Source organism: Ovis aries, chromosome X, assembly GCF_016772045.2.
Source record: "Ovis aries strain OAR_USU_Benz2616 breed Rambouillet chromosome X, ARS-UI_Ramb_v3.0, whole genome shotgun sequence".
Taxonomy (NCBI): Eukaryota; Metazoa; Chordata; class Mammalia; order Artiodactyla; family Bovidae; genus Ovis; species Ovis aries.
In genome coordinates, this window is record NC_056080.1 from 12,179,147 (window position 1) to 12,190,447 (window position 11,301).

An 11,301-nucleotide genomic window follows, 5' to 3' on the forward strand; every position below is an offset into this window, starting at 1 on the left:
CAGGAGATGGAATTGCCTAAAAAACTTTGGAATTTAAAAAATAGAACCTGAAAATAAATCTTGTCAGAGCTGATAACTAATGCTTGAAACTTTTATCTGCTCTAAGTGCTGAGAGCTGCTAAAACTGTATTAAGAGAAGCACCCCACTTTGTCTCTGAATGATAGGATTTCATAAGTCAGTATTAGGTATGAAGAGTTCCCCACAGACAGTGCATCCTGTCAAGCTCTTCTGTTTTACGGTGTTTGTAAATCATGGAGCATGTCTGAAATATAAAGTAACAGTGGGCTCTGATGTGTGGTAAAGGGTTGCCATTAGTGTCAATTTTTTTCTTCCTTACACCTTTTCCTAGAGCTCCCATGAGGAAAATACTGGTGGGGAAAGAGAGCACATGATGAGAAATGGAAAATATCTGAGAGGTGCAAGGAACATTTACTTTTTTTGGAGGAGGTTTCCATTTAGAGCCCAAGTCACAGTTTTTTAATATCCCTAAGATTGGTTCATCAGTCAGAAGAGAGAAATCACCAACAAGTTATTTGAACTCTCAGCAGAATAGCTTGTGAAATTCTGGATTTCCACAAAAGATTACTAATATTTTCTTACCATCTCCATGACGCCTCAAACCAGACTGGCATCATAATCTTATGAGGAAACTAAAGTCATATATTTTAGCATCTCCCATGGTTCAGACACAAATGCAGTGAGGTTCGTTTGGAAAAAAAAATGCTTAAATCTGAAAAGCTACATTGTAGAAGAAAATTCTAACTGTAAATGAAAATGTTCAAGCTAAATCGTTAAGTGAATAAAGCAAGTTATCGAACAGTATATTTAGAGGCATTCCAGTTTTACTGATGACAGAGTAGCTTGGGTTGGATTAACCCTCCTACATGTATAAACTGCAAACATTTGACAAAATATTAACAAAGCAATTATTTGAGGATACTAGAAAGTGACAAAAAGGCTACAGAAATTGGGTTTGACTCTTGAAACAAGGGAACTGCACTGGGTAAGATCCAAGTTTATACAGATTTTCCTCGAAAGGCAATCTCTAGTCTATGCTAAAACTCAAACAGAAAGCTGACCTCATATTGGCTAGAGCTGTCAGGAGACCAAATTAGGAGATGTAAGACTGGCTGGAATTTGAGTGGCAAAATTCTAGAAAGGAGGGAGTCACAGAGGTGGTTGCATGTAATTTCTCCTTAAATCCTATAACCGCATCTCTCATATTCATACAAATGTGTGTACAATCTCCTCTGACATCCTAGGCTGATTCCTGAATCAGGAGGGAGCACCCAAGGATACTGGTGGAAGGCAAAAACTGGAAAGCTCAAAAATGTGGTCAGAGATTTAAGTTCCGGCTCATAACCAGGGAGACAGTCTAGAGTGTGAGTCCTGCCAAGGTATATAGGTTTGGCAAGTACATTGGATTTCTGCTGAAACTCCAGAAAGGTGGCTCCCAGGGTGTTAAAACTGTCACAGGACTAAGAAATTAATCCTAAGACTAAGGACTAATCAAAACAGGTCTACTCCTATGAAAGTGTAAAACCAAGCCTCCAGAAGTTCTAGGTTATCAGTCAGTAATTTAACTACCTGGTAAGACAAAAATCAACACTATTTCATCAGATATAACAGAATCTAGATTCTCTAACACATGTCATCTACAATGTCCAATACATGACAAACATTATAAGATATGAAAAAAAGCAGAAACGTGTGACCTATGGTCAGAAAAAGCAGCAGTGGATGAAACAGATGAAAATTTGCAGACAGGAACTTTGAAGGAGCTATTATAATCACATCCAAGAACTTCAATAAAAAATTATTATAATGATTGAGCAGCTGGGAAACTAAAGCAGAGAAATAAAACCTAAAGAACCAAATGAAATTCTAAAACTGTAGAATACAGTAATAGAAGTGAAAAATTCACTGATGGGCTTAACAGCAGCTTGGAATTGGCAGAATAAAGGATAAATGTATTTTAAAGAGAAATCAATAGAAAGTATCCAAATTGAAGAATAAGGTGAAAAGAAGATTGAAAAAAAATGAGCCACCTTCAATGACGGGTGGGCCAATATGAAGTGATCTTACATATGTGTAATTGGTGTCTGAGAAGGTTTGGAGAGAAAGGAGCAGGAAAAAAAAATGTCTGAAGAAATAATGGCTGAAAAGTTCCCAATGGTGAAAACCATTGCTTTATAGATCTAAGAGGCTCAGTGGACATTAAGAAGGGAAACTACACAGAAAACTACATCTAGGCACATTACAGTCAAAACGAGGAGAACCAAAGGTAAAGAGAAAATCCTAAAAGCAGCCTGGGGGAGGGAGACACATCAGAAAGCAATGATATGAATTATGTCTGATTTCTCATCAGATACAAGAGCTACCTAGAGATCATGGGATGACATTTTTAAAGAGCCTAAAGAAAAAAAAATTCAACTAGAATTCTATATTCAGTTAAAAAAAAAAACACAAATCTATATCCAGAGAAAGTGTTTTTTAAAAATAAAAGGGAAAAATTAAAAATATATTTTGAGAAGAACAAATGATGAAGGAATATGCTCCAGGCAGGAAGTGCAGGAAATTAAAAAGGAATTTCTTTAGGCCCAAGGGTAATGTGAAACTGAACAAGACCTGTGAGGCTCCTGGGCACGGAAGCCTTTCTGTGAGCTGCTGCTGCTGCTGCTGCTGCTGCTAAGTCGCTTCAGTCGTGTCCGACTCTGTGCGACCCCATAGTCGGCAGCCCACCAGGCTCCACTGTCCCTGGGATTCTCCAGGCAAGAACACTGGAGTGGGTGCCCCATTCCTTATTAATAAGGAACAGACTCCAGCCTCCAAGACCTTCTCCAAGTTTCAAAGGGCAGATTCAAACAATTGTCAATCAGGGAAGGGAAGGGATGCAGAGACAAGGGAGGAGCAGCCAAGAAGCCTTGAGGCAGAGTCCTGGTATACACAGGAGGGTATCTTTGAGCTCTTCTGTAAAGCTAAAGTGCTATGTGCTCAGTCACTCAGTCGTGTCCGACTCTGCGACCCCATGGACTGCAGCCCACCAGGCTCCTCTGTCCATGGGATTCTCCAGGCAACAATACTGGAGTGGGTTGCCATGTCCTTCTCCAGGGGATCTTCCCGACGCAAGGATCGAAGCTGCGTCTCTTACATTTTCTGCATTCTGCCTTGGCAGGCAGGTTCCTTACCACTAGGGCCACCTGAGAAACCCTCGCAGACTGAAAACTCCCAGCAAATGCAAGATGTAGCATTCTTCATTTCAGAGAAGACCACGTGAGGCCAGATAAAAGGAACCAAAGAATCTTATCGAGAGCCCACCAGATTATGGAAGACCAGATTAAGGAAGGCCCTGCACATACCCTAATCTTACCAATCGCATTCCTGAACAATTACTATAAAAGCTCTTCATCAAATCCTCCTGGGTTGGGACATACAGTTTTCCAGGGCAGGAGTCCACTGTGTCCCCCTTTTCCTGGTAAAGCAATAAAGCTATTCTTCCCTACTTCTCCCAAAACTCTGTCTTCAAGATTTGATTTGGGGCCAGTGCACAGAGGCTGAGTTTTGAGTGTCACTGTCATTAAAGGCTACCTCAAATACAAAAGAATAAAGAAAACTGGAAACGATCAATATTTGCATAAATGCAAAGGCTCTTTTTGTTTTTAATTTTAATTTCTTTAAAATACAACTTACTTTATAAAGCAAAAGTGATATTTTTCTGTGGCATTAATAATATATATGAAAACAATAATGGGTTAATAGAATTCAAGTGTTACAAAGTCTTATATTTTATGTGTAGTGGTATAATGTTAAATCTACATAGTTTTTAATAAGTTCAGGATGCATATAATAATGCTTAGAATAACTATAAAAATAATAAAATTATAGATAAAAAGTCAAAGAGGAATTAAAATGGAATAATAAAACATTTGACTAATACAGCAAGAAATAAAAAACAGGAACAACAAAAATTGCACAAATAAATAGTATTCTAAGCTCAGACAGTAAAGCGTCTGCCTACAATGTGGGAGACCCGGGTTCGATCCCTGGGTCGGAAAGATCCCCTGGAGAAGGAAATGGCAACCCATTCCAGCATTCTTGCCTGGAAAATCCCATGGACTGAGGAGCCTGGTAGGCTACAGTCTATGGGATCACAAAGAGTCAGACACGACTGAGCGACTTCACTTCACTTCACTTCACTTCAAAAGTTATCTAGAAGAATAAACGGGTGGAGAATAACCAAGAAAATAATAAAAAAAGAAAAACTTGATCTACCTGATATAAAAATGATCAATAAAACTATAGTGATGAAAACATGGTGATGCTATTGTGGGAAAAGACAGATCATTGGAAACAGGCCCATGAATATAGGGGAATTAGGTATTCAATAAAAATGGTATTTCAACTTGGTGGTCATGGTAGGGGAACCTACAGCTAACATATTCACTGATGAAAGAGCAAATGCTTCTTCCAAAAACTGGAAAGAAGGCAAGTATATCTGCTCTCACAACTTCTATTCCACATTGTATTTTTTAAAAAATTATTTTACTGAAGTATAGTTGATCTATAATATGTGTTAACTTCTGCCATACAGCAAAGTGACTCTCTTATACACAGACACAGACACAGATACACACACACACATATATACACACATATATTCTTTTTCATATTTTTTCCACTATAGTTTATCACAGGGTATTGGATATAGTTTGCTGTGCTATACAGTAGGTCCTTGTTGTTTATCCATTCTCTATATAATAGTTTACATCTAACATTGTATTGTTTTTATTTGCAGATGACATGATCATGTCAAGGTAATTCAATGAAGGCAAGGATAATCTTTTCAAAAAATTCCTGGAACAGCTGGATATCCATATGGGAAAAAGATTAGCCTCAGCCCCAAACTGATCCACAGACTCCACACCATCCCAATCCAAATGCCAGAAGGCTTTTTGGTAGAAATAGATAACCCCATTCTAAAAGGTACATGTTAATGCAACAGACCTAGAATTATAAAAACAATCTTGAAAAAGAAGAACAAAATTGGAAGACTTTACCTCACTTGAAAACTTGCTCGTTGTGATTCAGATTCCACAAGGAAGCGGTTCTGAGACTGTGACATGTGCTTGCAGAAGCTTGATGGGAGAGAGCTCAAAGGAGCAAGACCCGTGAGTGCTGAAAGAAGAGTGAATAAGCAGAGGGAAAAGTTTGCTTCAATCGACCAGTCAGGGAATCTTGCAATGGAGAGAGAGCCCTTTAGAACTACCCTGCCTTGAGGTAAAGGAGGCCTGGCTTTTGTACCTCATTCTGACCACTCACTGGCTGCTGGCTTCTTCCAGGGAGGGACTAGAACCTTGGTAGGTCAGCATTCTTCAGAAGAGGGTCATCAGCCACTAGGACTTCTGGCAGTTGGTGAAATGAGTGCTTCAGTCCTTACAGGGAATCTTGCTGGTGCCTCAGAGCATCATCCTTTGTGCCACTCGGATATGCTTGAATTTTATAATCAGTTCTGGAAATGGCTTCTTTGCAAGTCTGGTTGATCTCTTTTCCTGCCAAAACCTTTATGAGGAAAGTGAGTGAGGACTATAGCTTTCATCTCTGTGGCTGGTTTGAGAACTTTCCAGTTCTCTCCTCTGCAGCCAAGTCTACACTCTACCTACCCTTGGCTATCAATATGAAATAGACAAAACAAAATGGGGTATACAACGGAATGCCACTCTGTATATATATGGTGGGAAATGGCTGAGCAATTTTTAAAAAGTTAACTGCTTATCTGTGCAGCAATGTGAATGAATCTCAAGAGCATTTTGTTGTGGGATTCCATTTCTATGCAGTTTGCAGGCAAAACTATTCTACAGTTATTGCAGTCAGGTCAGTGTTTGCCTATGGAGGGTGGGACTGATTAGAAGGAGCCACAAGGAGGCTTCTGGGGGGAAGTGCAAATGTTCTACTTCTGGATTCTGTTGGAAGTCACATGGGTGTATACATTAGTCATCCAGTTGTACATAAGACATAAACCAAAATGTTAACCATGTTGGAAGTGAGTGATTTTTCTTATTTGTTGTATCTGTGTCTTCCAAGTTTTCTCCAGTGAGTAACTATAATTTATTTTTTAGAAATAAATTATTTTATTGTTTAAGGTCATGAGCTTAATTTTTCTAATTTGGACATTTGCCAATTTTTGTCTATGCAAGGTCGCATTTTCCTTGAATGTACTTAATGCTATATCATTTGTATTAGCCTATTGCCTACAGAAGATTTCAAAGTTCCAACAAATCATAGAGTTTGTATGGCTGGAAAGTAACTTGAAAAATCAGCTGGTTCAGAAGATGAATGTCCATAGCACTCAGGAGAGGTGGTTATTTATTTTCTTCTGGTATGCCTCAAGGTACAAAGAGCCCACTACTTCTTGTAGCCAGCCTCTTTCCATACTTTATCATCTTGATGGATGATTGCTTAGAAGATCCTGTTGAGACAGATAAATGCCAGATAGAATACTGTTACGCTGAGGAAAAAGTGAGGTTATTGACTTCTAGAATGTTCTTACATCCACCTGATCTTATTTGATATTTATGCAGCTTTATTTTTATTTTAATTGGAGGATAATTGCTTTACAAGTTTGTGTTGGTTTCTGCCATACAACAACGTGAATCAGCCATAAGGACACATACGTCATCCCCCTCTTGAATCTCCCTCCCACGGCCCACCCTATCCACCCCTCTAGGTTGTCACTAAGTTTGATTTTCAAATTATTTATGATGAAATTAAAGAGCTGTTTGTACATGTGAAACTCACTTTTCTTTAACGACAACTCCCTTTTATTATTGAAGAAATTTTAAGCATGGAAGCTCCTTGGCTTCATAATAATGCTTTTGCATACTAAGTCGCTTCAGTTGTGTCTGACTCTTTGTGACTACATGGACTGGAGCCCGTCAGGCTCATCTGTCCATGAGATTCTCCAGGCAAGAATACTGGAGTGGGTTGCCATGCCCTCCTCCAGGGGATATTCCTGATCCAGGGATTGAAACTGCATCTCTTACTTCTCCTGCATCGGCAGGCGGTTTCTTTACCACTGAGCCACCTGAGAGTTCAGAATAAAGGCATACTACTTATCCCTGCCTTCAATCTAGTAGACCATCATTTACATATTAAGGGAAGGAATACCTCATCAAGAAACTTGTAAAATTATCTCAAATTTGTATGAGGACCAGGAGATATTCTTTCATTCCCTGATTCATTTCTTCTCCCCTGAATCTATTCCATAAGCCTACCATGCTCTAGCATCTGAGATAGCGAGCATCCGAAAGGAAATTCGGAAATGTTCAGGAATGCTAACTGAGGTTTGGAACTCTTTATTATGTCATATCAGAAGAGAATGAAAATATATGTTGGAATCCTTTGATGTGGACACCACAGGACCCCTAATTTATCTTCCAAATCAGGACACTTTTGAGAGGAAATAGGACTAGTCCTCATTCTTCTAGCACAACAGCCTAAACTATCCCAGGCAGTCTAGGCTAGAACAAGTTCGGCTAAGCTGCCATTAGCTCACCGGTGAGCGATGGCTACAGTGGCATGCGTGATTGTGCACTGGAGTGAGGAAACAGTGTCTAAAGAGAGGAAGGTTCCAGTTAAGGCAGGTTTCATCATTGTGAATTCAGGTAGAGAAGGAAAGTAGTCTGTTTCTGCTGAAGTCTACAGCTGTCATGCATATTGTTACAAATACAGAGTTCATTACATTTTTGTGGTTCATGGGGCTCTGAATACTGATAGGGATGTGGTTTGGTGAAAAGTTCTTTCATTTTGGGGGTGGTCTGTATTTTTTTTTAAACTGATTTTTCTATATACAATCGCATCTTTGTTTGGAAGACCATCTGTTTGCCTATTCATGAGAGAACTTCCGTTTGATTCAGATTTTGGCCTGCTCAGCACTTCCTCGTGTTACTGTTTTGCTTTACGCTAATCAAAATTGATAGCTATTGACCGGCTCTGACACCATTCTGATATTACAAGTATTCTTGCATACAAACTGCTCCTTGGTTATGCCCATAATCGGTACTGTGGCTGCAGAATCATTTTTCGATTTAATTGGTTATTCTTAACTTATCTCTAAGTAGTTTCTTGGGTGTAGAACAGCTCCTAAATATAGTCTGATGAGAACACCATTTGTCAGTTTAAAAGCATAGTCCTGTTCCTGGGTTTGCACTTAAAAAGAAGAAGTTTCTTAGGGAAAAATTAGTGGACTCTAAAGCTGACTCTTGATATTCGTTCATGTCTGGAAACAAATAAGGGCAATGCAAGGATGATGGCTTTCACTTAATTCAATCACCTGTTAGTTTGATTCTATCTAATTTGGTCAAAGCCCCATGAAGCCAAACCATTTGTAATAAGGGCAACACAACTCCTCCTCTTTTATTTTGATAGATGTTAATTACTGCAGGCAGGAGCTATGGGGTAATTCAATTACTGGCTATAATAACGTTGTCATTTAATTAATAATGCATGCCTTATATGTGAATGAGAGAGAAGAGTGTGAAGGCTTTGGAGAATGATTACAACAACAAAAAAATGTAATTCAGATACAGGCGATTCAATTTCTAAGCATTTTGCTAGGGCAAAGGCCTGCTGTAGCCTAGGAAATGGAAATGATGGGGCAAGTTCAGTTTCTTGGTGAATGAAACGATTCCTTAGGAAAACAAGGTAGGAGGCATTTTAGGACAACTATTAATGGTGAGGTTACCAACCGTTAAAAATGGAGATAGTAGTAACAATAATTATAGTAATAATGATAGCAAACACATATAGTGCCAATTACAATCTGGCAGTTTTCCAATTTATGGGTATTCACTAAAGATGTCTTAGATTGGATTCCCTTAGAAGACTCTTGAGACAAGAATTCAGATGCAAGTAGTTTATTTGGCGGGGCGGCGGGGGGTGGGGAGTTGAAGGAAACTGTAGTAAAGAATGGGAAAGTGATGAGATTTGGGGAGCCAATGTAAAACCAGATCTCAGAGTTACCTCAGCTCAGGGGCAAGGGACCTGAGGTATTTTTACTTACCACCTCCCTTCAGTCATTTGTTGAGAGCTGCTCCCAGGAGGGATTAATTCCCTGGCACTTCTAGTCTGCCAGTGGGTGGTCAGAGCAACTACAATGACACAGAAAGCCTTCTGGGAAAGGAGATACAGGAGATGATGCGGGAAGCTGGGTTATAGGCATTGAAGTGCTTAAGGACTAGAGGTCCTGATAGCATTTATGTGGGCTTCTCTGATGGGTCAGATGGTAAAAAGTCCACCTACAATGCAGGAGATCTAGGTTTGATTCCTGGGTCAAGAAGATCCTCTGGAGAAGGGAGTGGCAACCCACTCCAGTATTTTTGCCTAGAGAATCCCGTGGACAGAGGAGCCTGGCGGGCTGTAGTCCACAGGGTCACAAAAAGTCAGACATGACTGAGCAACTAACACTTCACACAGTCCTTGATAAAGTTAAAAAGTCCTGCATAAAGTTAAAAAAGTAGGATACAAAACAAGATGTACAGAATGACTCCATTTTTTGCAAGCCCATTCCACACACACACACACACACACACACACACACACACACACACACACACACACACACACACACAAATGCATAGGCCCTACCGCTGGGTTGCAATGGTTTTCTTCCCTCCACCCCTTCCACTTGAGCTCTGGATCCCATCCTCTTCTACCTTTTTGGAGTACTTCACTTCTTCAGTCATCCTCCCCCTGCCCTACTTCTCTCTCACATATAAAAGTAACCTTCTTGTTCTAAGGAAATATTCTCATCGGATACGCAAACATTGTATGAGCTCTCCTCTTTTCCCTTGAGGGAGATGTTTGTCCCAACCAGAGATTGAAAATACACCATGAAGCCTCCATTTCAACAGTTAAACTAAAATACGCCTATGTGTGTTTTTGGTATTTATTCAGTTTGGAGTTCACTGAGCTTCTTGACTCTGTGGGTTGGCATCTTTCATTGGTTTAATCAGTACTGGAAAAATTCTTAGCTGTTACCACTTTGCTTAGAACATTGGTTGTATTCCATTCTCTTTATTTCTTTTCTTTCTAGGAATATAGCTACACCTGCAGTAGGCCTATTTTCTATGTTCTACATGGCTATTAAGCTCCTTTCTGTATTTTCTATTTTTTAATATTCTGTACATCAATTTATATACTCATTTGTCTGTATATTCAAACCTATGGTTTTTCCAGTAGTCATCTAAGGATGTGAGGCTTGGATCATAAAGAAGGCTGAGCACTGAAGAATTGATGCTTTTGAACTGTGGTGTTGGAGAAGACTTTTGAGAGTCCCTTGGACAGCAAGGAGATTAAACCAGTCCATCCTAGAGGAAATCAACCCTGAATATTCATTGGAAGGACTGAGGCTGAAGCTGAAACTCTAATACTTTGGCCACCCGATGCAAAGAACCAACTCATTGGAAAAGACACTGATGCTGGGAAAAATAGAAGGCAGGAGGAGAAGGGGACAAGAGAGGATGAAATGGTTGGATGGCATCACTGACTCAATGGATATGAGTTTGAGCAAGCTCTGGGAGTTGGTGATGGACAGGAAAGCCTGGTGTGCTGCAGTCCCTGGGGTGGCAAAGAGTCGGACACGACTGAGTCACTAAACAACTACAACTCATTTGTCATCCTCTGTCCAATTGTATCTAAACTAATATTAAACCCATCAGCTGAATCATCTTTTTCATATGAATTATTTTAAGATTCTATTAATCTTAATTATTTTAAGATTTTAATATGATAAATCACCTGCCATTCTGTTTAAATTGCTTATTTTATTTCTCTTGGACTTTGGTCATACCTCCTGCTTTTTTACTTTTAGCATGGTCTGTAATTATTTTGGTGGATGCTGGATATTGTGGGCAACAAACTACAGAGGCTCTGAATGTTATTCTCCTTTTCCAAAGAGGGTGAACTTTTCTGTTGGTAGGCAAATAAAATGCTAGTGGCTCACTCAGGTCTTATGAAGTCTCAGTTTTTAGGTTTTGTGAGGGATGGTCTATTTCAGTTTTTCCCTTAATCCTAGAGCATATTTGCATGTGCTCACTCATAGCCTAGGAGTGTTTACCAGGGTGAGGTATTTCTAAAGGCCCCTCTACCTTGGTGGAGTTGCAGCTGTCACTTACTTCTGTCTTTCTAGTCCTGTGTGGCTGCCGCCACCTCTGCCTGCCTCGTTAGCCTGTCAATTGCTATTTTCCTTTTTATTTTTTTTGGCTATACCTCGTGGCTTGTGGGATCTTAGTCCCCAACTGGGG

At 39.7% G+C, this 11,301-nt stretch overlaps 1 long non-coding RNA gene across 1 annotated transcript in view; it reads left to right on the forward strand.

The window, feature by feature from the left end:
- LOC105605360 (uncharacterized) overlaps positions 1-11,003 on the forward strand; it is a 30,526-nt gene extending 19,523 nt beyond the window's left edge. The window contains exon 2 of the long non-coding RNA XR_001025070.5: positions 4,797-11,003. This is a non-coding gene — a long non-coding RNA (uncharacterized LOC105605360). The remainder of the gene's footprint in view (positions 1-4,796) is intronic.
- The last annotated feature ends 298 nt before the right edge of the window (positions 11,004-11,301 follow it).